This window comes from Oncorhynchus gorbuscha, unplaced genomic scaffold (genome assembly GCF_021184085.1).
Source record: "Oncorhynchus gorbuscha isolate QuinsamMale2020 ecotype Even-year unplaced genomic scaffold, OgorEven_v1.0 Un_scaffold_8:::fragment_2:::debris, whole genome shotgun sequence".
Lineage (NCBI taxonomy): Eukaryota > Metazoa > Chordata > Actinopteri > Salmoniformes > Salmonidae > Oncorhynchus > Oncorhynchus gorbuscha.
In genome coordinates this window covers 229,480-250,000 of record NW_025745587.1, presented here as the reverse complement: position 1 = coordinate 250,000, position 20,521 = coordinate 229,480, and the positions used below count along the sequence as shown (strand labels likewise).

At 42.8% G+C, this 20,521-nt stretch overlaps 19 non-coding genes across 19 annotated transcripts; all 19 read right to left on the bottom strand.

Annotated features, from left to right (window-relative positions):
- Positions 1–32: 32 nt before the first annotated feature.
- Positions 33–114, bottom strand: trnas-gcu. The gene has a single exon. It is a non-coding gene; the product is annotated as a tRNA-Ser (tRNA).
- Positions 115–683: 569 nt separating this feature from the next.
- Positions 684–765, bottom strand: trnas-gcu. The gene has a single exon. It is a non-coding gene; the product is annotated as a tRNA-Ser (tRNA).
- Positions 766–2,019: 1,254 nt separating this feature from the next.
- Positions 2,020–2,101, bottom strand: trnas-gcu. The gene has a single exon. It is a non-coding gene; the product is annotated as a tRNA-Ser (tRNA).
- A 569-nt stretch (positions 2,102–2,670) lies between these two features.
- On the bottom strand, positions 2,671–2,752 carry trnas-gcu. The gene has a single exon. It is a non-coding gene; the product is annotated as a tRNA-Ser (tRNA).
- Positions 2,753–4,782: 2,030 nt separating this feature from the next.
- trnas-gcu lies at positions 4,783–4,864 on the bottom strand. Its single transcript has one exon. It is a non-coding gene; the product is annotated as a tRNA-Ser (tRNA).
- A 2,144-nt stretch (positions 4,865–7,008) lies between these two features.
- Positions 7,009–7,090, bottom strand: trnas-gcu. The gene has a single exon. It is a non-coding gene; the product is annotated as a tRNA-Ser (tRNA).
- A 567-nt stretch (positions 7,091–7,657) lies between these two features.
- On the bottom strand, positions 7,658–7,739 carry trnas-gcu. The gene has a single exon. It is a non-coding gene; the product is annotated as a tRNA-Ser (tRNA).
- Positions 7,740–8,472: 733 nt separating this feature from the next.
- trnas-gcu lies at positions 8,473–8,554 on the bottom strand. The gene has a single exon. It is a non-coding gene; the product is annotated as a tRNA-Ser (tRNA).
- A 2,316-nt stretch (positions 8,555–10,870) lies between these two features.
- Positions 10,871–10,952, bottom strand: trnas-gcu. Its single transcript has one exon. It is a non-coding gene; the product is annotated as a tRNA-Ser (tRNA).
- Positions 10,953–13,361: 2,409 nt separating this feature from the next.
- Positions 13,362–13,443, bottom strand: trnas-gcu. The gene has a single exon. It is a non-coding gene; the product is annotated as a tRNA-Ser (tRNA).
- A 1,388-nt stretch (positions 13,444–14,831) lies between these two features.
- Positions 14,832–14,913, bottom strand: trnas-gcu. The gene has a single exon. It is a non-coding gene; the product is annotated as a tRNA-Ser (tRNA).
- A 494-nt stretch (positions 14,914–15,407) lies between these two features.
- Positions 15,408–15,489, bottom strand: trnas-gcu. The gene has a single exon. It is a non-coding gene; the product is annotated as a tRNA-Ser (tRNA).
- Positions 15,490–15,968: 479 nt separating this feature from the next.
- On the bottom strand, positions 15,969–16,050 carry trnas-gcu. The gene has a single exon. It is a non-coding gene; the product is annotated as a tRNA-Ser (tRNA).
- A 570-nt stretch (positions 16,051–16,620) lies between these two features.
- trnas-gcu lies at positions 16,621–16,702 on the bottom strand. The gene has a single exon. It is a non-coding gene; the product is annotated as a tRNA-Ser (tRNA).
- A 471-nt stretch (positions 16,703–17,173) lies between these two features.
- trnas-gcu lies at positions 17,174–17,255 on the bottom strand. Its single transcript has one exon. It is a non-coding gene; the product is annotated as a tRNA-Ser (tRNA).
- A 570-nt stretch (positions 17,256–17,825) lies between these two features.
- trnas-gcu lies at positions 17,826–17,907 on the bottom strand. The gene has a single exon. It is a non-coding gene; the product is annotated as a tRNA-Ser (tRNA).
- Positions 17,908–18,388: 481 nt separating this feature from the next.
- Positions 18,389–18,470, bottom strand: trnas-gcu. The gene has a single exon. It is a non-coding gene; the product is annotated as a tRNA-Ser (tRNA).
- A 746-nt stretch (positions 18,471–19,216) lies between these two features.
- On the bottom strand, positions 19,217–19,298 carry trnas-gcu. The gene has a single exon. It is a non-coding gene; the product is annotated as a tRNA-Ser (tRNA).
- A 481-nt stretch (positions 19,299–19,779) lies between these two features.
- Positions 19,780–19,861, bottom strand: trnas-gcu. Its single transcript has one exon. It is a non-coding gene; the product is annotated as a tRNA-Ser (tRNA).
- Positions 19,862–20,521: the final 660 nt, after the last annotated feature.

The following is a 20,521-nucleotide window of genomic DNA, read 5'->3' as shown; positions in this document are numbered from 1 at the left end:
CCAAAATAAAGCACAGAAATGTAATTGTTACACGATGAGGATGGGATTCGAACCCATGCATGCAGAGCACAATGGATTAGCAGTCCATCGCCTTAACCACTCGGCCACCTCATCCTGAATTTTGGTAGTGGCAAATGACTTTCAAAAAACTGTAGTTGCTGTATGTAAAACCCTTGATTGAAATCAATGAAAGTTAGGCAGAGCAATGGCAAGGCCATGTGTCGATCCCATCGAGACATTTAACAAACGTGTTGTAAACCCTAGATTGAAATCAATGAAGTTTGGTAGAGCACTGGCAAGGCCATGTGTCGATCCCATCGAGACATTTAACAAACGTGTTGTCAGGCCGAGTGGTCTCAAGTGCTTGATTAAGTGTGTTGAGGTGTCGGTTCAAATCCCACCATTGAGGTTACCCTTGGTGAAGCTATTCTTCAATACCTGAATCTTATTAGTCACTCTAGGATTGCGCAGGGATTCTATATTCATGTGGGGCCATGTAAGAGAGGAAATAACAAATGTTTTGTGAAGAGGTTGGTGTTATAATCCACACATGCAGTTCATCGCCTTCACCACTCAGATACCAAGTCCTGTGCTCTCGCTGTGGCAGTCAGCAATTTTACCAGTGTTTGTGAAAGTCAAAATCTTCCAGTGCCAAAATAAAGCACAGAAATGTAATTGTTACACGATGAGGATGGGATTCAAACCCATGCATGCAGAGCACAATGGATTAGCAGTCCATCGCCTTAACCACTCGGCCACCTCATCCTGAATTTTGGTAGTGGCAAATGACTTTCAAAAAACTGTAGTTGCTGTATGTAAAACCCTTGATTGAAATCAATGAAAGTTAGGCAGAGCAATGGCAAGGCCATGTGTCGATCCCATCGAGACATTTAACAAACGTGTTGTAAACCCTAGATTGAAATCAATGAAGTTTGGTAGAGCACTGGCAAGGCCATGTGTCGATCCCATCGAGACATTTAACAAACGTGTTGTCAGGCCGAGTGGTCTCAAGTGCTTGATTAAGTGTGTTGAGGTGTCGGTTCAAATCCCACCATTGAGGTTACCCTTGGTGAAGCTATTCTTCAATACCTGAATCTTATTAGTCACTCTAGGATTGCGCAGGGATTCTATATTCATGTGGGGCCATGTAAGAGAGGAAATAACAAATGTTTTGTGAAGAGGTTGGTGTTATAATCCACACATGCAGTTCATCGCCTTAACCACTCAGATACCAAGTCCTGTGCTCTCGCTGTGGCAGTCAGCAATTTTACCAGTGTTTGTGAAAGTCAAAATCTTCCAGTGCCAAAATAAAGCACAGAATTTTAATTGTTATACAATGAGATTCTAACCCATGCATGCAGAGCACAATGGATTAGCAGTCCATCGCCTTAACCACTCAGATACCAAGTCCTGTGCTCTCGCTGTGGCAGTCAGCAATTTTCCCAGTGTTTGTGAAAGTCAAAATCTTCCAGTGCCAAAATAAAGCACAGAAATGTAATTGTTGATGAGGATGGGACTCATGCAGACCCCATGGATGCAGAGCACAATGGCCATGTGTCGATCCCATCGAGACATTTAACAAACGTGTTGTAAACCCTAGATTGAAATCAATGAAGTTTGGTAGAGCACTGGCAAGGCCATGTGTCGATCCCATCGAGACATTTAACAAACGTGTTGTCAGGCCGAGTGGTCTCAAGTGCTTGATTAAGTGTGTTGAGGTGTCGGTTCAAATCCCACCATTGAGGTTACCCTTGGTGAAGCTATTCTTCAATACCTGAATCTTATTAGTCACTCTAGGATTGCGCAGGGATTCTATATTCATGTGGGGCCATGTAAGAGTGGAAATAACAAATGTTTTGTGAAGAGGTTGGTGTTATAATCCACACATGCAGTTCATCGCCTTCACCACTCAGATACCAAGTCCTGTGCTCTCGCTGTGGCAGTCAGCAATTTTACCAGTGTTTGTGAAAGTCAAAATCTTCCAGTGCCAAAATAAAGCACAGAAATGTAATTGTTACACGATGAGGATGGGATTCGAACCCATGCATGCAGAGCACAATGGATTAGCAGTCCATCGCCTTAACCACTCGGCCACCTCATCCTGAATTTTGGTAGTGGCAAATGACTTTCAAAAAACTGTAGTTGCTGTATGTAAAACCCTTGATTGAAATCAATGAAAGTTAGGCAGAGCAATGGCAAGGCCATGTGTCGATCCCATCGAGACATTTAACAAACGTGTTGTAAACCCTAGATTGAAATCAATGAAGTTTGGTAGAGCACTGGCAAGGCCATGTGTCGATCCCATCGAGACATTTAACAAACGTGTTGTCAGGCCGAGTGGTCTCAAGTGCTTGATTAAGTGTGTTGAGGTGTCGGTTCAAATCCCACCATTGAGGTTACCCTTGGTGAAGCTATTCTTCAATACCTGAATCTTATTAGTCACTCTAGGATTGCGCAGGGATTCTATATTCATGTGGGGCCATGTAAGAGAGGAAATAACAAATGTTTTGTGAAGAGGTTGGTGTTATAATCCACACATGCAGTTCATCGCCTTCACCACTCAGATACCAAGTCCTGTGCTCTCGCTGTGGCAGTCAGCAATTTTACCAGTGTTTGTGAAAGTCAAAATCTTCCAGTGCCAAAATAAAGCACAGAAATGTAATTGTTACACGATGAGGATGGGATTCAAACCCATGCATGCAGAGCACAATGGATTAGCAGTCCATCGCCTTAACCACTCGGCCACCTCATCCTGAATTTTGGTAGTGGCAAATGACTTTCAAAAAACTGTAGTTGCTGTATGTAAAACCCTTGATTGAAATCAATGAAAGTTAGGCAGAGCAATGGCAAGGCCATGTGTCGATCCCATCGAGACATTTAACAAACGTGTTGTAAACCCTAGATTGAAATCAATGAAGTTTGGTAGAGCACTGGCAAGGCCATGTGTCGATCCCATCGAGACATTTAACAAACGTGTTGTCAGGCCGAGTGGTCTCAAGTGCTTGATTAAGTGTGTTGAGGTGTCGGTTCAAATCCCACCATTGAGGTTACCCTTGGTGAAGCTATTCTTCAATACCTGAATCTTATTAGTCACTCTAGGATTGCGCAGGGATTCTATATTCATGTGGGGCCATGTAAGAGAGGAAATAACAAATGTTTTGTGAAGAGGTTGGTGTTATAATCCACACATGCAGTTCATCGCCTTCACCACTCAGATACCAAGTCCTGTGCTCTCGCTGTGGCAGTCAGCAATTTTACCAGTGTTTGTGAAAGTCAAAATCTTCCAGTGCCAAAATAAAGCACAGAATTTTAATTGTTATACAATGAGATTCTAACACATGCATGCAGAGCACAATGGATTAGCAGCCCATCGCCTTAACCACTCAGATACCAAGTCCTGTGCTCTCGCTGTGGCAGTCAGCAATTTTACCAGTGTTTGTGAAAGTCAAAATCTTCCAGTGCCAAAATAAAGCACAGAAATTTAATTGTTACACGATGAGGATGGGATTCGAACCCATGCATGCAGAGCACAATGGATTAGCAGTCCATCGCCTTAAACACGCGGCCACCTCATCCTGTATTTTGAAGTGGCAAATTAATTTAAAAAACTGTAGTTGCTGTATGTAAACCCTAGATTGAAATCAATGAAAGTTCGGCAGAGCAATGGCAAGGCCATGTGTCGATCCCATCGAGACATTTAACAAACGTGTTGTCAGGCCGAGTGGTCTCAAGTGCTTGATTAAGTGTGTTGAGGTGTCGGTTCAAATCCCACCATTGAGGTTGCCTTTGGTGAAGCTATTCTTCAATACCTGAATCTTACTAGTCACTTTAGGATTGCGCAGGAATTCTATATTCATGTGGGGCCATGTAAGAGAGGAAATAACAAATGTTTCGTGAAGAGGTTGGTGTTATAATCCACACATGCAGTTCATCGCCTTCACCACTCAGATACCAAGTCCTGTGCTCTCGCTGTGGCAGTCAGCAATTTTACCAGTGTTTGTGAAAGTCAAAATCTTCCAGTGCCAAAATAAAGCACAGAAATTTAATTGTTACAAGATGAGGATGGGAACCCATGAATGCAGAGCACAATGGATTAGCAGTCCATCGCCTTAACCACTCGGCCACCTCACCCTGTATTTTTAAGTGGCAAATTAATTTAAAAAACTGTAGTTGCTGTATGTAAACCCTAGATTGAAATCAATGAAAGTTAGGCAGAGCAATGGCAAGGCCATGTGTCGATCCCATCGAGACATTTAACAAACGTGTTGTCAGGCCGAGTGGTCTCAAGTGCTTGATTAAGTGTGTTGAGGTGTCGGTTCAAATCCCACCATTGAGGTTGCCCTTGGTGAAGCTATTCTTCAATACCTGAATCTTATTAGTCACTCTAGGATTGCGCAGGGATTCTATATTCATGTGGGGCCATGTAAGAGAGGAAATAACAAATGTTTTGTGAAGAGGTTGGTGTTATAATCCACACATGCAGTTCATCGCCTTCACCACTCAGATACCCAAGTCCTGTGCTCTCGCTGTGGCAGTCAGCAATTTAACCAGTGTTTGTGAAAGTCAAAATCTTCCAGTGCCAAAAAATGCACAGAATTTTAATTGTTATACAATGAGATTCTAACCTATGCATGCAGAGCACAATGGATTAGCAGTCCATCGCCTTAACCACTCAGATACCAAGTCCTGTGCTCTCGCTGTGGCAGTCAGCAATTTTCCCAGTGTTTGTGAAAGTCAAAATCTTCCAGTGCCAAAATAAAGCACAGAAATGTAATTGTTACACGATGAGGATGGGACTCGAACCCATGCATGCAGAGCACAATGGATTAGCAGTCCATCGCCTTAACCACTCAGCCACCTCATCCTTTATTTTGAATTGGCAAATGACTTTAAAAAACTGTAGTTGCTGTATGTAAACCCTAGTTTGAAACCAGTGAAAGTTAGGCAGAGCAATGGCAAGTCCATGTGTCGATCCCATCGAGACATTTAACAAACGTGTTGTAAACCCTAGATTGAAATCAATGAAGTTTGGTAGAGCACTGTCAAGGCCATGTGTCGATCCCATCGAGACATTTAACAAACGTGTTGTCAGGCCGAGTGGTCTCAAGTGCTTGATTAAGTGTGTTGAGGTGTCGGTTCAAATCCCACCATTGAGGTTGCCCTTGGTGAAGCTATTCTTCAATACCTGAATCTTATTAGTCACTCTAGGATTGCGCAGGGATTCTATATTCATGTGGGGCCATGTAAGAGAGGAAATAACAAATGTTTTGTGAAGAGGTTGGTGTTATAATCCACACATGCAGTTCATCGCCTTAACCACCAGATACCAAGTCCTGTGCTCTCGCTGTGGCAGTCAGCAATTTAACCAGTGTTTGTGAAAGTCAAAATCTTCCAGTGCCAAAAAAAGCACAGAATTTTAATTGTTATACAATGAGATTCTAACCCATGCATGCAGAGCACAATGGATTAGCAGTCCATCGCCTTAACCACTCAGATACCAAGTCATGTGCTCTCGCTGTGGCAGTCAGCAATTTTCCCAGTGTTTGTGAAAGTCAAAATCTTCCAGTGCCAAAATAAAGCACAGAAATGTAATTGTTACACGATGAGGATGGGACTCGAACCCATGCATGCAGAGCACAATGACCATGTGTCGATCCCATCGAGACATTTAACAAACGTGTTGTAAACCCTAGATTGAAATCAATGAAGTTTGGTAGAGCACTGGCAAGGCCATGTGTCGATCCCATCGAGACATTTAACAAACGTGTTGTCAGGCCGAGTGGTCTCAAGTGCTTGATTAAGTGTGTTGAGGTGTCGGTTCAAATCCCACCATTGAGGTTACCCTTGGTGAAGCTATTCTTCAATACCTGAATCTTATTAGTCACTCTAGGATTGCGCAGGGATTCTATATTCATGTGGGGCCATGTAAGAGAGGAAATAAAAAGTTTTGTGAAGAGGTTGGTGTTATAATCCACACATGCAGTTCATCGCCTTCACCACTCAGATACCAAGTCCTGTGCTCTCGCTGTGGCAGTCAGCAATTTTACCAGTGTTTGTGAAAGTCAAAATCTTCCAGTGCCAAAATAAAGCACAGAATTTTAATTGTTATACAATGAGATTCTAACACATGCATGCAGAGCACAATGGATTAGCAGCCCATCGCCTTAACCACTCAGATACCAAGTCCTGTGCTCTCGCTGTGGCAGTCAGCAATTTTACCAGTGTTTGTGAAAGTCAAAATCTTCCAGTGCCAAAATAAAGCACAGAAATTTAATTGTTACACGATGAGGATGGGATTCGAACCCATGCATGCAGAGCACAATGGATTAGCAGTCCATCGCCTTAAACACTCGGCCACCTCATCCTGTATTTTGAAGTGGCAAATGAATTTAAAAAACTGTAGTTCCTGTATGTAAACCCTAGATTGAAATCAATGAAAGTTCTGCAGAGCAATGGCAAGGCCATGTGTCGATCCCATCGAGGCATTTAACAAACGTGTTGTCAGGCTGAGTGGTCTCAAGTGCTTGATTAAGTGTGTTGAGGTGTCGGTTCAAATCCCACCATTGAGGTTGCCCTTGGTGAAGCTATTCTTCAATACCTGAATCTTACTTGTCACTTTAGGATTGCGCAGGGATTCTATATTCATGTGGGGCCATGTAAGAGAGGAAATAACAAATGTTTTGTGAAGAGGTTGGTGTTATAATCCACACATGCAGTTCATCGCCTTCACCACTCAGATACCAAGTCCTGTGCTCTCGCTGTGGCAGTCAGCAATTTTACCAGTGTTTGTGAAATTCAAAATCTTATGTGCCAAAATAAAGCACAGAATTTTAATTGTTATACAATGAGATTCTAACATGCAGAGCACAATGGATTAGCAGCCCATCGCCTTAACCACTCAGATACCAAGTCCTGTGCTCTCGCTGTGGCAGTCAGCAATTTTACCAGTGTTTGTGAAAGTCAAAATCTTCCAGTGCCAAAATAAAGCACAGAAATTTAATTGTTACACGATGAGGATGGGATTCGAACCCATGCATGCAGAGCACAATGGATTAGCAGTCCATCGCCTTAACCACTCGGCCACCTCACCCTGTATTTTTAAGTGGCAAATTAATTAAAAAAACTGTAGTTGCTGTATGTAAACCCTAGATTGAAATCAATGAAAGTTCTGCAGAGCAATGGCAAGGCCATGTGTCGATCCCATCGAGGCATTTAACAAACGTGTTGTAAACCCTAGATTGAAATCAATGAAGTTTGGTAGAGCACTGTCAAGGCCATGTGTCGATCCCATCGAGACATTTAACAAACGTGTTGTCAGGCCGAGTGGTCTCAAGTGCTTGATTAAGTGTGTTGAGGTGTTCGGGTTCAAATCCCACCATTGAGGTTGCCTTTGGTGAAGCTATTCTCAATACCTGAATCCTATTAGTCACTCTAGGATTGCGCAGGGATTCAATATTCATGTGGGGCCATGTAAGAGAGGAAATAACAAAAGTTTTGTGAAGAGGTTGGTGTTATAATCCACACATGCAGTTCATCGCCTTCACCACTCAGATACCAAGTCCTGTGCTCTCGCTGTGGCAGTCAGCAATTTTACCAGTGTTTGTGAAAGTCAAAATCTTCCAGTGCCAAAATAAAGCACAGAAATGTAATTGTTACACAATGAGGATGGGACTCGAACCCATGCATGCAGAGCACAATGGATTAGCAGTCCATCGCCTTAACCACTCGGCCACCTCATCCTTTATTTTGAATTGGCAAATGACTTTAAAAAACTGTAGTTGCTGTATGTAAACCCTAGTTTGAAACCAATGAAAGTTAGGCAGAGCAATGGCAAGGCCATGTGTTGATCCCATCGAGACATTTAACAAACGTGTTGTAAAACCCTAGATTGAAATCAATGAAGTTTGGTAGAGCACTGGCAAGGCCATGTGTCGATCCCATCGAGACATTTAACAAACGTGTTGTCAGGCCGAGTGGTCTCAAGTGCTTGATTAAGTGTGTTGAGGTGTCGGTTCAAATCCCACCATTGAGGTTACCCTTGGTGAAGCTATTCTTCAATACCTGAATCTTATTAGTCACTCTAGGATTGCGCAGGGATTCTATATTCATGTGGGGCCATGTAAGAGAGGAAATAACAAATGTTTTGTGAAGAGGTTGGTGTTATAATCCACACATGCAGTTCATCGCCTTCACCACTCAGATACCAAGTCCTGTGCTCTCGCTGTAGCAGTCAGCAATTTTACCAGTGTTTGTGAAATTCAAAATCTTCCAGTGCCAAAATAAAGCACAGAATTTTAATTGTTATACAATGAGATTCTAACATGCAGAGCACAATGGATTAGCAGCCCATCGCCTTAACCACTCAGATACCAAGTCCTGTGCTCTCGCTGTGGCAGTCAGCAATTTTACCAGTGTTTGTGAAAGTCAAAATCTTCCAGTGCCAAAATAAAGCACAGAAATGTAATTGTTACACAATGAGGATGGGAATCGAACCCATGCATGCAGAGCACAATGGATTAGCAGTCCATCGCCTTAACCACTCGGCCACCTCATCCTTTATTTTGAATTGGCAAATGACTTTAAAAAACTGTAGTTGCTGTATGTAAACCCTAGTTTGAAACCAATGAAAGTTAGGCAGAGCAATGGCAAGGCCATGTGTCGATCCCATCGAGACATTTAACAAACGTGTTGTCAGGCCGAGTGGTCTCAAGTGCTTGATTAAGTGTGTTGAGGTGTCGGTTCAAATCCCACCATTGAGGTTGCCCTTGGTGAAGCTATTCTTCAATACCTGAATCTTACTAGTCACTTTAGGATTGCGCAGGGATTCTATATTCATGTGGGGCCATGTAAGAGAGGAAATAACAAATGTTTCGTGAAGAGGTTGGTGTTATAATCCACACATGCAGTTCATCGCCTTCACCACTCAGATACCAAGTCCTGTGCTCTCGCTGTGGCAGTCAGCAATTTTACCAGTGTTTGTGAAAGTCAAAATCTTCCAGTGCCAAAATAAAGCACAGAAATGTAATTGTTACACAATGAGGATGGGAACCCATGAATGCAGAGCACAATGGATTAGCAGTCCATCGCCTTAAACACTCGGCCACCTCATCCTGTATTTTGAAGTGGCAAATGAATTTTAAAAACCGTAGTTCCTGTATGTAAACCCTAGATTGAAATCAATGAAAGTTCTGCAGAGCAATGGCAAGGCCATGTGTCGATCCCATCGAGGCATTTAACAAACGTGTTGTCAGGCCGAGTGGTCTCAAGTGCTTGATTAAGTGTGTTGAGGTGTCGGTTCAAATCCCACCATTGAGGTTGCCCTTGGTGAAGCTATTCTTTCAATACCTGAATCTTACTAGTCACTTTAGGATTGAGCAGGGATTCTATATTCATGTGGGGCCATGTAAGAGAGGAAATAACAAATGTTTCGTGAAGAGGTTGGTGTTATAATCCACACATGCAGTTCATCGCCTTCACCACTCAGATACCAAGTCCTGTACTCTCGCTGTGGCAGTCAGCAATTTAACCAGTGTTTGTGAAAGTCAAAATCTTCCAGTGCCAAAAAAAGCACAGAATTTTAATTGTTACACGATGAGGATGGGAACCCATGAATGCAGAACACAATGGATTAGCAGTCCATCGCCTTAACCACTCGGCCACCTCACCTTGTATTTTTAAGTGGCAAATTAATTAAAAAAACTGTAGTTGCTGTATGTAAACCCTAGATTGAAATCAATGAAAGTTCGGCAGAGCAATGGCAAGGCCATGTGTCGATCCCATCGAGACATTTAACAAACGTGTTGTCAGGCCGAGTGGTCTCAAGTGCTTGATTAAGTGTGTTGAGGTGTCGGTTCAAATCCCACCATTGAGGTTACCCTTGGTGAAGCTATTCTTCAATACCTGAATCTTATTAGTCACTCTAGGATTGCGCAGGGATTCTATATTCATGTGGGGCCATGTAAGAGAGGAAATAACAAATGTTTTGTGAAGAGGTTGGTGTTATAATCCACACATGCAGTTCATCGCCTTCACCAATCAGATACCAAGTCCTGTGCTCTCGCTGTAGCAGTCAGCAATTTTACCAGTGTTTGTGAAATTCAAAATCTTCCAGTGCCAAAATAAAGCACAGAAATTTAATTGTTACACGATGAGGATGGGAACCCATGAATGCAGAGCACAATGGATTAGCAGTCCATCGCCTTAACCACTCGGCCACCTCACCCTGTATTTTTAAGTGGCAAATTAATTTAAAAAACTGTAGTTGCTGTATGTAAACCTAGATTGAAATCAATGAAAGTTGGCAGAGCAATGGCAAGGCCATGTGTCGATCCCATCGAGACATTTAACAAACGTGTTGTCAGGCCGAGTGGTCTCAAGTGCTTGATTAAGTGTGTTGAGGTGTCGGTTCAAATCCCACCATTGAGGTTACCCTTGGTGAAGCTATTCTTCAATACCTGAATGTTATTAGTCACTCTAGGATTGCGCAGGGATTCTATATTCATGTGGGGCCATGTAAGAGAGGAAATAACAAATGTTTTGTGAAGAGGTTGGTGTTATAATCCACACATGCAGTTCATCGCCTTCACCAATCAGATACCAAGTCCTGTGCTCTCGCTGTAGCAGTCAGCAATTTTACCAGTGTTTGTGAAATTCAAAATCTTATGTGCCAAAATAAAGCACAGAATTTTAATTGTTATACAATGAGGTTCTAACACATGCATGCAGAGCACAATGGATTAGCAGCCCATCGCCTTAACCACTCAGATACCAAGTCCTGTGCTCTCGCTGTGGCAGTCAGCAATTTTACCAGTGTTTGTGAAAGTCAAAATCTTCCAGTGCCAAAATAAAGCACAGAAATTTAATTGTTACACGATGAGGATGGGATTTGAACCCATGCATGCAGAGCACAATGGATTAGCAGTCCATCGCCTTAACCACTCGGCCACCTCATCCTGTATTTTTAAGTGGCAAATGAATTTAAAAAAACTGTAGTTTCTGTATGTAAACCCTAGATTGAAATCAATGAAAGTTCTGCAGAGCAATGGCAAGGCCATGTGTCGATCCCATCGAGGCATTTAACAAACGTGTTGTAAACCCTAGATTGAAATCAATGAAGTTTGGTAGAGCACTGTCAAGGCCATGTGTCGATCCCATCGAGACATTTAACAAACGTGTTGTCAGGCCGAGTGGTCTCAAGTGCTTGATTAAGTGTGTTGAGGTGTCGGTTCAAATCCCACCATTGAGGTTGCCCTTGGTGAAGCTATTCTTCAATACCTGAATCTTACTAGTCACTCTAGGATTGAGCAGGGATTCTATATTCATGTGGGGCCATGTAAGAGAGGAAATAACAAATGTTTTGTGAAGAGGTTGGTGTTATAATCCACACATGCAGTTCATCGCCTTCACCACTCAGATACCAAGTCCTGTGCTCTCGCTGTGGCAGTCAGCAATTTAACCAGTGTTTGTGAAAGTCAAAATCTTCCAGTGCCAAAAAAAGCACAGAATTTTAATTGTTACACGATGAGGATGGGGAACCCATGCATGCAGAGCACAATGGATTAGCAGTCCATCGCCTTAACCACTCGGCCACCTCATCCTGTATTTTTAAGAGGCAAATTAATTAAAAAAACTGTAGTTGCTGTATGTAAACCCTAGATTGAAATCAATGAAAGTTAGGCAGAGCAATGGCAAGGCCATGTGTCGATCCCATCGAGACATTTAACAAACGTGTTGTCAGGCCGAGTGGTCTCAAGTGCTTGATTAAGTGTGTTGAGGTGTCGGTTCGGTTCAAATCCCACCATTGAGGTTACCCTTGGTGAAGCTATTCTTCAATACCTGAATCTTATTAGTCACTCTAGGATTGCGCAGGGATTCTATATTCATGTGGGGCCATGTAAGAGAGGAAATAACAAATGTTTTGTGAAGAGGTTGGTGTTATAATCCCACATGCAGTTCATCGCCTTCACCAATCAGATACCAAGTCCTGTGCTCTCGCTGTAGCAGTCAGCAATTTTACCAGTGTTTGTGAAATTCAAAATCTTCCAGTGCCAAAATAAAGCACAGAAATTTAATTGTTACACGATGAGGATGGGAACCCATGAATGCAGAGCACAATGGATTAGCAGTCCATCGCCTTAACCACTCGGCCACCTCAAATTTTTAGTGGCAAATTAATTTAAAAAACTGTAGTTGCTGTATGTAAACCATAGATTGAAATCAATGAAAGTTCGGCAGAGCAATGGCAAGGCCATGTGTCGATCCCATCGAGACATTTAACAAACGTGTTGTCAGGCCGAGTGGTCTCAAGTGCTTGATTAAGTGTGTTGAGGTGTCGGTTCAAATCCCACCATTGAGGTTACCCTTGGTGAAGCTATTCTTCAATACCTGAATGTTATTAGTCACTCTAGGATTGCGCAGGGATTCTATATTCATGTGGGGCCATGTAAGAGAGGAAATAACAAATGTTTTGTGAAGAGGTTGGTGTTATAATCCACACATGCAGTTCATCGCCTTCACCACTCAGATACCAAGTCCTGTGCTCTCGCTGTGGCAGTCAGCAATTTTACCAGTGTTTGTGAAAGTCAAAATCTTCCAGTGCCAAAATAAAGCACAGAATTTTAATTGTTATACAATGAGATTCTAACCCATACATGCAGAGCACAATGGATTAGCAGTCCATCGCCTTAACCACTCAGATACCAAGTCCTGTGCTCTCGCTGTGGCAGTCAGCAATTTTACCAGTGTTTGTGAAAGTCAAAATCTTCCAGTGCCAAAATAAAGCACAGAAATTTAATTGTTACACGATGAGGATGGAATTGAACCCATGCATGCAGAGCACAATGGATTAGCAGTCCATCGCCTTAAACACTCGGCCACCTCATCCTGTATTTTGAAGTGGCAAATGAATTAAAAAAACTGTAGTTCCTGTATGTAAACCCTAGATTGAAATCAATGAAATTTAGGCAGAGCAATGGCAAGGCCATGTGTCGATCCCATCGAGACATTTAACAAACGTGTTGTCAGGCCGAGTGGTCTCAAGTGCTTGATTAAGTGTGTTGAGGTGTCGGTTCAAATCCCACCATTGAGGTTACCCTTGGTGAAGCTATTCTTCAATACCTGAATCTTATTAGTCACTCTAGGATTGCGCAGGGATTCTATATTCATGTGGGGCCATGTAAGAGAGGAAATAACAAATGTTTTGTGAAGAGGTTGGTGTTATAATCCACACATGCAGTTCATCGCCTTCACCACTCAGATACCAAGTCCTGTGCTCTCGCTGTGGCAGTCAGCAATTTTCCCAGTGTTTGTGAAAGTCAAAATCTTCCAGTGCCAAAATAAAGCACAGAAATGTAATTGTTACACGATGAGGATGGGATTTGAACCCATGCATGCAGAGCACAATGGATTAGCAGTCCATCGCCTTAACCACTCGGCCACCTCATCCTGAATTTTTAGTGGCAAATGACTTTTAAAAAAACTGTAGTTGCTGTATGTAAACCCTTGATTGAAATCAATGAAAGTTAGGCAGAGCAATGGCAAGGCCATGTGTCGATCCCATCGAGACATTTAACAAACGTGTTGTAAACCCTAGATTGAAATCAATGAAGTTTGGTAGAGCACTGTCAAGGCCATGTGTCGATCCCATCGAGACATTTAACAAACGTGTTGTCAGGCCGAGTGGTCTCAAGTGCTTGATTAAGTGTGTTGAGGTGTCGGTTCAAATCCCACCATTGAGGTTGCCTTTGGTGAAGCTATTCTCAATACCTGAATCCTATTAGTCACTCTAGGATTGCGCAGGGATTCAATATTCATGTGGGGCCATGTAAGAGAGGAAATAACAAATGTTTTGTGAAGAGGTTGGTGTTATAATCCACACATGCAGTTCATCGCCTTCACCACTCAGATACCAAGTCCTGTGCTCTCCTGTGGCAGTCAGCAATTTTACCAGTGTTTGTGAAAGTCAAAATCTTCCAGTGCCAAAATAAAGCACAGAATTTTAATTGTTATACAATGAGATTCTAACCCATGCATGCAGAGCACAATGGATTAGCAGTCCATCGCCTTAACCACTCAGATACCAAGTCCTGTGCTCTCGCTGTGGCAGTCAGCAATTTTCCCAGTGTTTGTGAAAGTCAAAATCTTCCAGTGCCAAAATAAAGCACAGAAATTTAATTGTTACACGATGAGGATGGGATTCGAACCCATGCATGCAGAGCACAATGGATTAGCAGTCCATCACCTTAACCACTCTGCCACCCCATCCTGAATTTTGGTAGTGGCAAATGACTTTCAAAAAACTGTAGTTGCTGTATGTAAAACCCTTGATTGAAATCAATGAAAGTTAGGCAGAGCAATGGCAAGGCCATGTGTCGATCCCATCGAGACATTTAACAAACGTGTTGTAAACCCTAGATTGAAATCAATGAAGTTTGGTAGAGCACTGGCAAGGCCATGTGTCGATCCCATCGAGACATTTAACAAACGTGTTGTCAGGCCGAGTGGTCTCAAGTGCTTGATTAAGTGTGTTGAGGTGTTCGGTTCAAATCCCACCATTGAGGTTGCCCTTGGTGAAGCTATTCTCAATACCTGAATCCTACTAGTCACTCTAGGATTGCGCAGGGATTCAATATTCATGTGGGGCCATGTAAGAGAGGAAATAACAAATGTTTTGTGAAGAGGTTGGTGTTATAATCCACACATGCAGTTCATCGCCTTCACCACTCAGATACCAAGTCCTGTGCTCTCCCTGTGGCAGTCAGCAATTTTACCAGTGTTTGTGAAAGTCAAAATCTTCCAGTGCCAAAATAAAGCACAGAAATGTAATTGTTACACGATGAGGATGGGATTCGAACCCATGCATGCAGAGCACAATGGATTAGCAGTCCATCGCCTTAACCACTCAGCCACCTCATCCTGAATTTTGTAGTGGCAAATGACTTTCAAAAACTGTAGTTCCTGTATGTAAACCCTAGATTGAAATCAATGAAAGTTCTGCAGAGCAATGAAAGTTTGGTAGAATGGCAAGGCCATGTGTCGATCCCATCGAGGCATTTAACAAACGTGTTGTCAGGCCGAGTGGTCTCAAGTGCTTGATTAAGTGTGTTGAGGTGTTGGTTCAAATCCCACCATTGAGGTTGCCCTTGGTGAAGCTATTCTTCAATACCTGAATCTTTACTAGTCACTCTAGGATTGGCAGGGATTCTATATTCATGTGGGGCCATGTAAGAGAGGAAATAACAAATGTTTTGTGAAAGGTTGGTGTTATAATCCACACATGCAGTTCATCGCCTTCACCACTCAGATACCAAGTCCTGTGCTCTCGCTGTGGCAGTCAGCAATTTTACCAGTGTTTGTGAAAGTCAAAATCTTCCAGTGCCAAAATAAAGCACAGAAATGTAATTGTTACACGATGAGGATGGGACTTGAACCCATGCATGCAGAGCACAATGGATTAGCAGTCCATCGCCTTAACCACTCGGCCACCTCATCCTGAATTTTGGTAGTGGCAAATGACTTCAAAAAACTGAAGTTGCTGTATGTAAACCCTAGATTGAAATCAATGAAAGTTAGGCAGAGCAATGGCAAGGCCATGTGTCGATCCCATCGAGACATTTAACAAACGTGTTGTCAGGCCGAGTGGTCTCAAGTGCTTGATTAAGTGTGTTGAGGTGTCGGTTCAAATCCCACCATTGAGGTTGCCCTTGGTGAAGCTATTCTCAATACCTGAATCCTATTAGTCACTCTAGGATTGCGCAGGGATTCAATATTCATGTGGGGCCATGTAAGAGAGGAAATAACAAATGTTTTGTGAAGAGGTTGGTGTTATAATCCACACATGCAGTTCATCGCCTTCACCACTCAGATACCAAGTCCTGTGCTCTCGCTGTGGCAGTCAGCAATTTTCCCAGTGTTTGTGAAAGTCAAAATCTTCCAGTGCCAAAATAAAGCACAGAAATGTAATTGTTACACGATGAGGATGGGATTCGAACCCATGCATGCAGAGCACAATGGATTAGCAGTCCATCGCCTTAACCACTCGGCCACCTCATCCTGAATTTTGGTAGTGGCAAATGACTTTCAAAAAACTGTAGTTGCTGTATGTAAAACCCTTGATTGAAATCAATGAAAGTTAGGCAGAGCAATGGCAAGGCCATGTGTCGATCCCATCGAGACATTTAACAAACGTGTTGTAAACCCTAGATTGAAATCAATGAAGTTTGGTAGAGCACTGGCAAGGCCATGTGTCGATCCCATCGAGACATTTAACAAACGTGTTGTCAGGCCGAGTGGTCTCAAGTGCTTGATTAAGTGTGTTGAGGTGTCGGTTCAAATCCCACCATTGAGGTTACCCTTGGTGAAGCTATTCTTCAATACCTGAATCTTATTAGTCACTCTAGGATTGCGCAGGGATTCTATATTCATGTGGGGCCATGTAAGAGAGGAAATAACAAATGTTTTGTGAAGAGGTTGGTGTTATAATCCACACATGCAGTTCATCGCCTTTACCACTCAGATACCAAGTCCTGTGCTCTCGCTGTGGCAGTCAGCAATTTTCCCAGTGTTTGTGAAAGTCAAAATCTTCCAGTGCCAAAATAAAGCACAGAAATGTAATTGTTACACAGATGAGGATGGGATTCGAACCCATGCATGCAGAGCACAATGGATTAGCAGTCCATCGCCTTAACCACTCGGCCACCTCATCCTGAATTTTGGTAGTGGCAAATGACTTTCAAAAAACTGTAGTTGCTGTATGTAAACCCTTGATTGAAATCAATGAAAGTTGGCAGAGCAATGGCAAGGCCATTTCGATCCCATCGAGACATTTAACAAACGTGTTGTGAGTGGTCTCAAGTGCTTGATTAAGTGTGTTGAGTGTCGGTTCAAATCCCACCATTGAGGTTGCCCTTGGTGAAGCTATTCTTCAATACCTGAATCTTACTAGTCACTTTAGGATTGCGCAGGGATTCTATATTCATGTGGGGCCATGTAAGAGAGGAAATAACAAATGTTTCGTGAAGAGGTTGGTGTTATAATCCACACATGCAGTTCATCGCCTTCACCACTCAGATACCAAGTCCTGTGCTCTCGCTGTGGCAGTCAGCAATTTTCCCAGTGTTTGTGAAAGTCAAAATCTTCCAGTGCCAAAATAAAGCACAGAAATGTAATTGTTACACGATGAGGATGGGACTCAAACCCATGCATGCAGAGCACAATGGATTAGCAGTCCATCGCCTTAACCACTCGGCCACCTCATCCTGAATTTTGGTAGTGGCAAATGACTTTCAAAAAACTGTAGTTGCTGTATGTAAAACCCTTGATTGAAATCAATGAAAGTTAGGCAGAGCAATGGCAAGGCCATGTGTCGATCCCATCGAGACATTTAACAAACGTGTTGTAAACCCTAGATTGAAATCAATGAAAGTTTGGTAGAGCACTGGCAAGGCCATGTGTCGATCCCATCGAGACATTTAACAAACGTGTTGTCAGGCCGAGTGGTCTCAAGTGCTTGATTAAGTGTGTTGAGGTGTCGGTTCAAATCCCACCATTGAGGTTGCCCTTGGTGAAGCTATTCTTCAATACCTGAATCTTATTAGTCACTCTAGGATTGCGCAGGGATTCTATATTCATGTGGGGCCATGTAAGAGAGGAAATAACAAATGTTTTGTGAAGAGGTTGGTGTTATAATCCACACATGCAGTTCATCGCCTTCACCACTCAGATACCAAGTCCTGTGCTCTCGCTGTGGCAGTCAGCAATTTTACCAGTGTTTGTGAAAGTCAAAATCTTCCAGTGCCAAAATAAAGCACAGAAATGTAATTGTTACACGATGAGGATGGGATTCGAACCCATGCATGCAGAGCACAATGGATTAGCAGTCCATCGCCTTAACCACTCGGCCACCTCATCCTGAATTTTGGTAGTGGCAAATGACTTTCAAAAAACTGTAGTTGCTGTATGTAAACCCTAGATTGAAATCAATGAAAGTTAGGCAGAGCAATGGCAAGGCCATGTGTCGATCCCATCGAGACATTTAACAAACGTGTTGTCAGGCCGAGTGGTCTCAAGTGCTTGATTAAGTGTGTTGAGGTGTCGGTTCAAATCCCACCATTGAGGTTGCCCTTGGTGAAGCTAATTCTCAATACCTGAATCCTATTAGTCACTCTAGGATTGCGCAGGGATTCAATATTCATGTGGGGCCATGTAAGAGAGGAAATAACAAAAGTTTTGTGAAGAGGTTGGTGTTATAATCCACACATGCAGTTCATCGCCTTCACCACTCAGATACCAAGTCCTGTGCTCTCGCTGTGGCAGTCAGCAATTTTACCAGTGTTTGTGAAAGTCAAAATCTTCCAGTGCCAAAATAAAGCACAGAAATGTGATTGTTACACGATGAGGATGGGATTCGAACCCATGCATGCAGAGCACAATGGATTAGCAGTCCATCGCCTTAACCACTCGGCCACCTCATCCTGATTTTAGTAGTGGCAAATGACTTTCAAAAAACTGTAGTTGCTGTATGTAAAACCCTTGATTGAAATCAATGAAAGTTAGGCAGAGCAATGGCAAGGCCATGTGTCGATCCCATCGAGACATTTAACAAACGTGTTGTAAACCCTAGATTGAAATCAATGAAGTTTGGTAGAGCACTGGCAAGGCCATGTGTCGATCCCATCGAGACATTTAACAAACGTGTTGTCAGGCCGAGTGGTCTCAAGTGCTTGATTAAGTGTGTTGAGGTGTCGGTTCAAATCCCACCATTGAGGTTACCCTTGGTGAAGCTATTCTTCAATACCTGAATCTTATTAGTCACTCTAGGATTGCGCAGGGATTCTATATTCATGTGGGGCCATGTAAGAGAGGAAATAACAAATGTTTTGTGAAGAGGTTGGTGTTATAATCCACACATGCAGTTCATCGCCTTTACCACTCGGATACCAAGTCCTGTGCTCTCGCTGTGGCAGTCAGCAATTTTACCAGTGTTTGTGAAAGTCAAAATCTTCCAGTGCCAAAATAAAGCACAGAATTTTAATTGTTATACAATGAGGATGGGATTCGAACCCATGCATGCAGAGCACAATGGATTAGCAGTCCATCGCCTTAACCACTCAGATACCAAGTCCTGTGCTCTCGCTGTGGCAGTCAGCAATTTTACCAGTGTTTGTGAAAGTCAAAATCTTCCAGTGCCAAAATAAAGCACAGAAATGTAATTGTTACACGATGAGGATGGGATTCGAACCCATGCATGCAGAGCACAATGGATTAGCAGTCCATCGCCTTAACCACTCGGCCACCTCATCCTGAATTTTGGTAGTGGCAAATGACTTTCAAAAAACTGTAGTTGCTGTATGTAAACCCTTGATTGAAATCAATGAAAGTTAGGCAGAGCAATGGCAAGGCCATGTGTCGATCCCATCGAGACATTTAACAAACGTGTTGTCAGGCCGAGTGGTCTCAAGTGCTTGATTAAGTGTGTTGAGGTGTTCGGTTCAAATCCCACCATTGAGGTTGCCTTTGGTGAAGCTATTCTCAATACCTGAATCCTATTAGTCACTCTAGGATTGCGCAGGGATTCAATATTCATGTGGGGCCATGTAAGAGAGGAAATAACAAATGTTTTGTGAAGAGGTTGGTGTTATAATCCACACATGCAGTTCATCGCCTTCACCACTCAGATACCAAGTCCTGTGCTCTCGCTGTGGCAGTCAGCAATTTTACCAGTGTTTGTGAAAGTCAAAATCTTCCAGTGCCAAAATAAAGCACAGAAATGTAATTGTTACACGATGAGGATGGGATTCGAACCCATGCATGCAGAGCACAATGGATTAGCAGTCCATCGCCTTAACCACTCGGCCACCTCATCCTGAATTTTGGTAGTGGCAAATGACTTTCAAAAACTGTAGTTGCTGTATGTAAAACCCTTGATTGAAATCAATGAAAGTTAGGCAGAGCAATGGCAAGGCCATGTGTCGATCCCATCGAGACATTTAACAAACGTGTTGTAAACCCTAGATTGAAATCAATGAAAGTTAGGCAGAGCAATGGCAAGGCCATGTGTCGATCCCATCGAGACATTTAACAAACGTGTTGTCAGGCCGAGTGGTCTCAAGTGCTTGATTAAGTGTGTTGAGGTGTCGGTTCAAATCCCACCATTGAGGTTGCCCTTGGTGAAGCTATTCTCAATACCTGAATCTTATTAGTCACTCTAGGATTGCGCAGGGATTCTATATTCATGTGGGGCCATGTAAGAGAGGAAATAACAAATGTTTTGTGAAGAGGTTGGTGTTATAATCCACACATGCAGTTCATCGCCTTCACCACTCAGATACCAAGTCCTGTGCTCTCGCTGTGGCAGTCAGCAATTTTACCAGTGTTTGTGAAAGTCAAAATCTTCCAGTGCCAAAATAAAGCACAGAATTTTAATTGTTACACGATGAGGATGGGATTCTAACCCATGCATGCAGAGCACAATGGATTAGCAGTCCATCGCCTTAACCACTCAGATACCAAGTCCTGTGCTCTC